This window comes from Plutella xylostella, chromosome 18 (genome assembly GCF_932276165.1).
Source record: "Plutella xylostella chromosome 18, ilPluXylo3.1, whole genome shotgun sequence".
In the NCBI taxonomy this organism is placed as follows: domain Eukaryota; kingdom Metazoa; phylum Arthropoda; class Insecta; order Lepidoptera; family Plutellidae; genus Plutella; species Plutella xylostella.
This window is the reverse complement of record NC_063998.1, coordinates 8,125,186-8,135,745: the sequence shown is the minus strand read 5'-3', so window position 1 is coordinate 8,135,745 and position 10,560 is coordinate 8,125,186. Positions and strand designations below refer to the sequence as shown.

The 10,560-nt window shown below is 37.4% G+C and overlaps 2 long non-coding RNA genes across 2 annotated transcripts; one reads left to right on the top strand and one right to left on the bottom strand.

Moving 5' to 3' along the window:
• Nucleotides 1-791: 791 nt before the first annotated feature.
• Nucleotides 792-1,571, bottom strand: LOC125489838. The gene is made up of 2 exons (XR_007267271.1): nt 1,514-1,571; nt 792-855 (listed from the first exon to the last, which is right to left on the bottom strand). It is a non-coding gene; the product is annotated as an uncharacterized LOC125489838 (long non-coding RNA).
• A 5,000-nt stretch (nt 1,572-6,571) lies between these two features.
• Nucleotides 6,572-9,419, top strand: LOC125489837. The gene is made up of 3 exons (XR_007267270.1): nt 6,572-6,713; nt 7,124-7,238; nt 9,281-9,419. It is a non-coding gene; the product is annotated as an uncharacterized LOC125489837 (long non-coding RNA).
• The last annotated feature ends 1,141 nt before the right edge of the window (nt 9,420-10,560 follow it).

The following is a 10,560-nucleotide window of genomic DNA, read 5'->3' as shown; positions in this document are numbered from 1 at the left end:
GAGGATGGCTCGCGCTACCACCCGACATTTAATCACAACTAGTGAGTTCTTATTCTGAGTTTAGTACTCTTTGCTCTCTATGTAATTTTTGACAGTTGGTACTCTGCGTTTTCACACCATCTATCGGCTTATAGTGCCACAATCTTATCTGTTCCGGTGGCGACGTCGCTGTCATTGAATCCAGTGATGCCATCGATTAAATTTTGCCTATTTCTGGTTTAAACGACAACTAATTTCTGCTATTATCTATTTTTATAATTAGTTACATTCATAAGTAACTATAGATAAATCAAAATATAGGGTCGATAGTAAATGAAAGAGGATATAATATATCAAACGACATTTGTTGTATGTATAAAAAAATTGTCCACGGCAAACAGAAACAAAATTAGTTCTGATTATGTTCTGATATAAGACATTAAATCTAGATTTTACAATGATATAGGTAATATCCGTGGGTCGTGGGAATAACGAGATAGAAAACTATTGTCTTCTTCTTCTTCTTCTTCTTGGCGTCCTATGACCCCCCCGTGGGGCAAAGGGCAGACACAACGGTTCTCCATCTCTGTCTGTCGACGGCAAACTATTGTACTTAATTATTATTTATTTATTTATGAACACTTTATTTTTTTCATTTTCTTAAGTAACAAGAAACAAGAGCATAAAATTAAAAGAAATTCAGACAATGTACAAAGACTAATTGCCAAAAATCCATTTCTTCCAGCCAACCCTTGATACTCGTAGTGGAAGAAGAAGATGTCATTAATCATAATTATTTCGTCTAAAATCGCTGCAGGTGCGAGAAATTCTTCTTGGTATACTGCCTAAGGTATAGGTACGCAGCTTCACTCACACCTGTAATCAAAGAAAAATAAAGATTATATACTTTCATCACGACCCATCCCGTCCCCACTAGGGCATGCAATACCGGAACTATTTTCAATACCGGTATTGAGTTCCGGTATTGCAACTCAATACCGGGATCCCGGTATTAATACCGGTATTAGATTTCCTTGTAATAAATGGCATATATTGTGATTAAAGGTCGTATACGTCAAAATAAAACGAGAAAAAGCAATTAAATTCAGTTTTTTGTAATAGATTTTTACGAGAATTAAGTATTAGAGTTTAAATTTCACAAAAAATATTATTTTTACATCCAGTGTCCGTTTACGCATGGTCATCAGTAGATATCAAACGGCCGAAAACTGCATCAAACGGTTGGAAACAAGTGCGCTTTCACAGTACATAGGAATAATATATCTTAATCGCTTTATTATAGCCTAAAAAAGTCCGATTCCGGTATTACTTCAATACCGGTATTAACTTTCAATACCGGTATTGAAAAAAGCGTGAATTTTGTCCCTAATACCGGTATTACGAATACCGGTATTGCGGTATTGCATGCCCTAGTCCCCACTGATGGGGTACGGGTCTCTCGGGAAAATATTAATAAAATTACATGTGAGTAGGTATATGGGTAAAATTATTCGTCATATTTGGCAACACTAACCTGTAGCCGCTGCAACTCGTTCTTCCAATTTTTCTAACGGAATTAAAGGCGCATGAATACGTTATTCTTCCTGCATAAAAGCCAATATATCTAGTATTACTTTTCTTGCATCACTTTTCAGCGCTTTTGGCATTTTTTACACCCAGAAAATCACAAAACAAATTAAATAACGTAGCGTCAGCCTCTTCGCAGAAATTGACAAGTCAAATAACGCACAGAGTATGAAATGACGTTTGACAATGACGTCTCGTTAGTACACATTTTGACCACCGGAACAGATAAGATTGTGGCACTATACCCAAAAGCTCAACTGACAGCTGTCAAGGAAAACGGCTCATTGTATCCGTGTTTGGAACTCTGTGTTCTTCAGAGATATGCATTGCTCTGTGGAGATATGTCAACCATAGACTAGAATGTCAACTACTTTTTCAACTGTTTTTGTAGCAAATTAGCAATATATTAGGTATAATTGCTTCTTGGCAATAAGCCCGCCTTTGTATACACTACTTTTAAGTCCCATTTTTGTAACTGTGTTTTGTAAGTATACAATAAAGTGTTTATAAATAAATAAATAAATAATAATTCATCACGACCCATTACGTCCCCACTGCTGGGGCCAATCCAATGAAGGAAGGGTTTAGGCCTAGTCCACCACGCTGTTGTCATTAAGTAAAAAAATCAACGACTGTAAAATAAAGCTACATTCAGGTTCTGCTGCCAAATTAACAAATACCTAATTAATATTATATACTAACATATAAAAATAACCTTCGTACCTAAAGTCCTTTCATTTCATTTATTGCATTGTAAATATGTATGCTCGGAGTAGGTTACGGTTTACGGTACGTCAGGGATCGTCAACAATATTAAATCACTGCATATTTTTTCATTCTGCCCACTCCCTCCTGTCTCTCATCTTGTTTAATGTGGAAATTATGCTGCGAAAGAATTCCGAGCGAGCAATCAGTGCAGCATTAGCCATTCAAACGACTATGCTAGCCTGTTTTGGAGAGATTTGTTTTAAACAATAACTTTAATTGGATATAATTTTAGGTAGAGGAAATTAGTCATGGCGTAATTATTTACTAACAACTTCTTAATCTAAAAGAACTAGGAGTACGCAAACAAACAACTTGAGTACCTACCACAGACATTCTCGTATATACATTATATGTATGTCTGTATGTATTTCAGTATTTATGTCTGTGGTAAGTATTTATTTATTTATATACACTTTATTGTACACATACACAAGCAAACATAAAAGAGAACAGTTACAAATCAAAACACAAGACGTATACAAAGGCGGGCTTATTGCCAAAAAGCAATTTCTTCCAGCCAACCTACGACTGGGTGAAAGATAAATGACATTAGATCCTTTAACTAATTTGAGTAGGTACAATTAATAATTATCAAACAGAAATTAGCCTATGGTTTAAATCTAACCTTAAATTAACAGTGCATGATTACAACATAAAATAAACATAATATTATAACATATAACTTATATATAAATATATAACTTATAAAAATTACATTATACTTATATAAATAATACTACATAAATATAAATATATATACCTATATATCTATTTTACCTGCCAACCTAATAATTCAAAATAGTGATCTCTAACATTTTTTTTAAAAGTTGCCATTGATGGTGACTGTCGTACTTCCTCTGGCAAGGAGTTCCACAGACATGCTGCCTTCATATAAGTATGTACTTTTAAGTATGTAAAAACCATATAATATACAATCTTATTGATGCAGTAAGCAATAAGTAAATACGAGTACAACTGCGACAATCTCCAAACTGCACTAGCAACATATCTCGTTCGAAACTTCCAAGTTCCCAAAATACGATACGCAGAATGTCGCAGACACGGCAAGTTGCGAACTGCTAAGGTGTCGCAGTATTCCTTAAAGTTTTAAACACGACACGTCTTGTCCTGTTCTAGTGTTTCGTTGTCACTTAGACCGTCCCCGAGCTAGCGGGTCACTCTAGATAACGAAAAAATAATTTTTCGGGCGCTGCGCCGCGATCCTCTACTCTATCTCGTTGTATTAAACGTGCCAATTGCACGACAGCTCCCGTTCGTTCGTTTTTCGTCAGTATGGAATAACCCTGCTAACCCTCAGAGGGATGCATTTTATTGGATTGGAATTCTTCGAGTGTTGGACACTAAGATATTTGGAATTTCCAGTGGTATTTTGTTAGTGGGAAAGACAAGAGTTTTAGTTTGTGTTTTTTTTATTTCGGAAGCTATGAAGAAGGATATTATTATATTGGTTCTTTTTCACATCATCATAAGTTTAAAATTAAGATTTCTTTAAAAGTTTGATAAAGTTAAGTTAGGTGTTAACTTAAGTCTTGCTTAAAATAACTACATATTTTACCTAAGCAACACATAAGGAACAAAGTATTACAATTAAAACTTTCTACCTACCACCTTTCTAATACCTTCCTTATCGTGCATAGTCAGTATCCTTAATAATGGCTTCAATATTTTCAAAAAGTCTACTTACATGCCTACATGGTGTTTGTAGTCACCTCTCAGGGGGTTCCCAGGCGACCCATAACGCACTTGAGGCCCCATACATTACCTCCTGTAAGCTTCAAAATTTCTCAAGTAACCGAAAACTTTTGCAACTTCTGCCAATAAGCCATTTTTTGTTGTCTTCAGAGACTTGCCAGCGACGGGTATGTAATTTGTATTGTTTATCTTCAGAAGTTTGTGGATGTAAAACATTTATCTACGACTTATGTTGTTTTTACTTTTGTTCAAGAATGTATGCGTCTGGCTCATCGATGAGTCCTCAATACATTTCATTGCGAATAACCTAGCGGGTCAAGGCGGGCTTATTGCTAAAAAGCAAATTCTTCCAGCCAATCTATTGACTGGGTGGGAGATGATGACATTAACGCTTTTAATACATTTTTATTACTTTTTTCGCTCACACTCTCGCAGACCACCTAGGACTAGATATTAATTTCAGGATTTTCAGGGCTTCAACTTTCAGTCTGCAGCAGGGAGCGACATAAAAACGCAGACACCGACGAGACACGCGACTACAGCGCCATCTACTCCACCGCGACTAATGGATCGGCCCCAAGTGGGATCTGCAGGTAGCCTGATGATGGATCGGGTGCAGGAGGGTCACTCTATACTGACGAAAAACGGACGAACGAGAGCTGTCGTGCAATCGGCACGTTTAATACAATAAAACGCAGAGTCGTGGCTCGCGCAGCAACCCTACGAAAACTTAGTTTTTCGTCTTATAGAGTAACCCCTCAGGGACGCCGTATTAAATACACCAGTGTAGCTCCTGTTGAACAACTGCTGTCTTCATGAGCGTTTAGTGCCTTCGGGAGTACGAGGATTGATGCTGGAGAGACTTTAGAGGGGTTTGAAAGTTGTAGAGTGGAGCGCTTAGTTTATCGAAAGCATAATAGTCTTATCTCGAGTGCGCGTTGTTCTATGGATAGTATGGGTGGCATTCAAGAGTAATTTACTTGTCAATAGATAGATTGTGGTTATCCTGGCAGAGGGAGTATACTGTAGTGTAAGATATCAATCACAATAGGATATTATTGGTAGTATATCACGCCTCACATTAGTTAAGTACCTCAGTTACTCACACTATCTGGTAGCAGCTCGAGCGTATCGCCGACAAATTTGGACATTAATCATGTCTTAACACGCATCTGCATTAAATATCATGACCAATCCATTTAATACTATATTCAGCCCTGGCTTACTGCTACGGCTATTAGCTCATAGACTCGATAAGGACGTACTTCCGACTCAATGGAGCAACGGACGGTCACACCCATAATTTAGCAAATTCAGAGTTTACCGAACTACTCATAAATCAAACTAACAAATTATTCAAACAATAAATCAGTAGTACCCCAATTATAGTTGTGCGAGCATTCCCGCAACCCGAACGGTCGTGACCGAGTTGGAAAAAGGGCTCGCATCGACCCGAGTCTGTGCCCGCCGTGGCCGCGATTCAAATTGATTTATAACACGTGCCTCCAGCTATAATCCTCCAAAATTTAAACTCAATAGAAACTATTTCTGATGATGCCAAAAAATAGTCGTGAAATAGTCATAAATAGTCGTGTTTTCCAAAAAAATAGTCGTATCATACTTTCGGAGTTAGAGCTATACTTTATGGAGGATTATAGCTGGAGGTCTCCAGCTATAATCCTCCAGCCTCTGCAGAACAAACGGTAAGGCCTATCGACTTGGTTAAGGTCTCAAAAAATAGTCATGAAATAGTCGTAATGACATGCCAAATTTCAGAAATAGTCGTCAAAAGATAGCAGAGATATAAAGGTACTTTGCTGCAGCCCTGGTGGAGGATTATAGCTGGAGGTTTTGAAAATATCGAATATCTTTGGAACTACTATGACTATCGGTTTGAATTATGTCTCAAAAAATAGTCGTGAAATAGTCGCTTCTATTTATTATAATTTTAAGCTTGATGAAAGCTGTTAAATAATGATATCAAATTCTTCATACAAATCAAAGTGGACGAGAATGCCAAAGCGAGCCAGTACACAAAAATAATAGCACCGTAGCATTGAAGTACTCGTGTCGAATTTATCTATAAATTATTTATTTCGTCATACTTTGCATCAATAGTATCTAAACTAATCTTTGGTATGACATTTTATTGCTTTTGCTCTTAGCCTTTACCTTACTGTGTACAGAGAAAACGTATGCCTATACACGCACACATTTATCTCTGTTATCTTGACAAACGATAGCGATGACGACTACGGCGATGAAGTACCTAGGTCAGTTATTGTCATCCCTTACTATCCTGTGATCAGACAAATATTGCTATCTTTGTCTCCTTCCTAACCGGCATGCATCGCACGCATAGAACGCGTGAGCGACCGCGTCACCGGTAACATATTGACAAGCTATGGCAAACCGGTATTTATTACGTCCCTTATGTGACCGCAGCCGCGCGCCGCCACCGGTGAAGTTGGGGTTAGTATTTTGCATGTTTTGTTTGATAATTTGCTTACAGTTTAGTGCAAACTATGGTCACGATCGGGTATTGTTGGTTGTTAAAATATTGTGAGTGCTTTATAGGCAAATGAATATTCAAGATGTTATATTCTAAAAGATATTAGTGGATGCAGATAAGAGTGTTTAGTGAGTGCTATGTTTGAATATTGCAAGTAAGTATCCTTTTTAATACTCAATATCAAAGCAAGCCATGCATTTTGTTATGCTCAGCTTAATTATTAACATGAGTTTTTATTGAAGTAACGTAGCCAAATTATTTTTTAATATCTATGCTTAATATGTATGGGGATTGTTATTCAATTAGCAATTTTACACTATGAGCGAGTAAATTGTGCATACATGCAATCAAGGCATTCATGTACATATCTTAGTAGATACGAAAATATGTGGGTATCATCGATTACCTACATAATTATGGTAGACCTGGTTAAATGTGGATATTTACCCATAAATAGCAAAAAATGCGTTATTGTTTGTATTTGTGAATGAAACCAGGCAAATAAATATATGTATAAAAAAATTATGTGTAACCTACCTATAAGCCTACCCATTATTATTTCAGGTGAAAACACAGCCTATCGATGTAATGCGCCGATAAACTATCATGACTGCATTGATGTAATGCGCTAAAAACTGCAATGGCTCCGAATACATGATTACCAGATAACAAATCCTGGGTAAGAATTTATCACAATTTTCATATGGTATTGTGCTTATGCTAGGCCTAGACAGTGTTGTGATGCTGTAGTTGATAAAGTTATAACAGCCAATTTACTTTTCAAAACTCATTTGTACCTATCAGTTACAAGCGACCAAAACGTGTTTCTGAACTAAATACCTATGTAAGTAATTCACACCCTGTGAAATTTCATACAAGTTTCAAACGCACCGTCCGACCAAACCGGTTTTGGACAAAAGCCAAATTGTTTTCTCAGCTATCTCTTTCGCTCAAAAACAATAGAGGTCGGTTATCGGACATATACCTATATTGAAAAAAGCGAATACATTAATGAACAGTATTTCTACACTACCCTTTTCGCACAAAAGTTCGCAGTTTCAAGTTATTGTTGCAATAAGTTACTGATAAGTAATTTTACTCCACTGTTTGCTCCATATGACAATAAATTAACAAACAAATAGTCTAGGTCAGTGTTTTTCAACCTGTGGGTCGCGACCCCCTGGGGGGTCGCGAAGCTTCTGTAGGGGGGTCGCCAAAGGGCGAAAAAACTGGGAACTTTAGTAAAAAAAAATAAAGACCATTACATAGTATTCATTTATTAAGAAAAACTCTTACTTTAAAAATACTTTTACTTAAAATTTTCTTAAATGCGAAGGCTCTATTAAATAAATTATCTCATCGCGGATCTGTTTTAGTACAATAGACCACATCCACACCGTAAGGCAGATTACACAGAAGACCGAAGAGTATAATCAACCTCTGTATCTAGCCTATGTGGACTATGAAAATGCCTTTAACTCCATCGAGACATGGGCAATTTTGGAAGCGTTGCAGAGATTTCAAATCGACTGGCGCTATATCGAGGAGTTGAGGAGTCATATGTATAAATGGCGAGTACATGTCACACCTCTCTGTTTCGCGGACGAAATCGTCATTATGGCAGAATCTCTGCAGGAACTCAGCTGGATGATGGAAGTGGCCTAAATGCTGCTTCCCAACGTGTAGGCTTCGGGGTATAAACTTGGACAAGACGAAAGTCATGTACAATGCTCACATCGAACCGGAGCCGGTGATCGTTGGTGAGACAACAATTCATTCGGAAAACTTTGTCAGCACATATTCTTCTTGGCCATCCCTGAAACCCTGAAGACTAAAGATCTCAACCAGTGCGTCCTGCCAGTGATGACGTATGGTGCAGAGACGTGGGCACTGACGACGGTAGGACTAGTCCACCGATTTAAAGTCGCTCAGCGTGATATGGTGAGAGCTATGCTTGGGGTTTCTCTGATGGATCGTATCAGAAATGAAGTTATCCGTCAGAGGACTAAGGTTACCGACATCGCTGACAAAATATGCAAGCTGAAGTGGTAATGTGCTGGTCATATCTGCCGAAGAACCGATAACCATTGGGTAAACGAGTTCTCGAGTATAGACCACGAATAGGCAAACGCAGCGTGGGAGGCCTTCCTGCCTGGATCAAAGACGACGACCACATATATATATTTTTTGTAAAGCTATGTATTTTGTCTTTTTATTTTCATTTCACCCTTGAAAACTTTTATTCAAGATATTTAAATGCTCAAAAAAGTCGGAAAGAAAAAGCTAATTTCAAAAAAGAAATTCCGGGTCGCAATGGCATTAGTCGTACGTACCTATGTACAATTGTACATGGCCACACGTATCCGATTGTGTAATTGTAAAATAATGTGTTTTTAAATCCGATAAGTATGCGTACTACTTCGAATCCTAATCATGGAGACCATAAATACGTCGTATGGAATGAATATTGTGAATACTGTAACAGTGTAACATACACATACATACATGATATAAAACCGAAAGGGTCAAGGGGGTCGCGATATATTTTTTTATTCCAGGGGGGTCGCGTCATGAAAAAGGTTGAAAAACACTGGTCTAGGTGAAATAACGATATTACTACTCGTATCTACATTGTCGTATTTCATATAAATATATATATAATATAAAAAAAAACAAATATTTTTATTAATAAGACGTTAATTTGCCTTATTTTTTTTTCAGCGCAGCTTACGTGTGTTCCTCAATAACGTCGCAAGCTACAGTGGCAGTTCATAATTTTTACAAGTTCTACACCTACAGGATTCAGTTATCTGGGCATTATAGATACCCTATTATCACCTACGAAGTTATTTAGGTACATTTATTATATAAAGCTACATGTGCAGCATGGTATATCTAAGCCCGAAACTGAAATCAGAATTTAAAAATTCGCGAAAAAAATATATCATTTTTCATAGAAACTTAGTTGGTCACGTGACTTTTTAGTATGGAGATTAAAAATAATTAAATCCTAATCTAACTAAGGCCCACTTGCGTGGATCACAGGGTTAAAAATATAAACTCAGAGGTAACTAACTCAGGGTTAACTTTGTAAAATTTTAACCCGGACTTTTGATTGCGCTAATGGAAAATATCCCTGAGTTAGCTAACCTGACGTTTCTTATTGCACTCTGTGAATCTATGTCCCGTTCCAGGCTGAAAGGGACCAAGTTTCTATTGCCGTAAAAAAACATTGTCTTCTATCTCGTTTTCACCTCACGTCTTTGGATAAAACTATCCCTCTCTATTTCCACTTTCGCAATCTGTCAGTAATTTGTATTTTGTTTACAAAGTGTCATATTTGTGATTTCCTTGTAGATATACATTACGAAAATTATAAAAAATTGAAAAGAAACGGCGGTAGCTCAGTCGGGTAAGCGCTCGCTTCTCACACAAAAGATGCGTGTTTGGATCCTAGCGCAGACATACCAATGAGTTCTTTGGAATTTAAGTACAATGTGTGGCAACTTACTATCACACATTCTACTTACCACAAAACGTTCAAGAACCTTATCATAAGCAGCTCTCCTCAATCTAACCGTACCAGCAAGCAATACTCAACCAATAACAACAGCAAGTATTGATTTTATTGAACACATCGCGGTTGCAAGTTGTGCTTTAGATAACAGCAAAGATAGCCCTGTAAAGAGCTGTTTCTGGAAACAAAGAGGGAGTTCCGAAAATTACTGTTCAGCAAGCTCAAGCAAGCAGCACTACCACCGTCACCGCGGCAGCTCGGAGAGGAGAGCCTCCGACAGCGCAGAAAAGGAACGAGTCCCCGTGCATTCCCAACGCCACGAGTATTTAAGTTAGCACCGCGCGTATAAGTAGGCTTATTTTCTGTAAATAAATTATTATTATTCTGTCCACTCTGAGTATTATTTTCTACCTACTCTACACAATATCTCCAAAAATGTATACCATAGCTCTTATGGTGAAAAAAACATCGTGATCTAAATGTG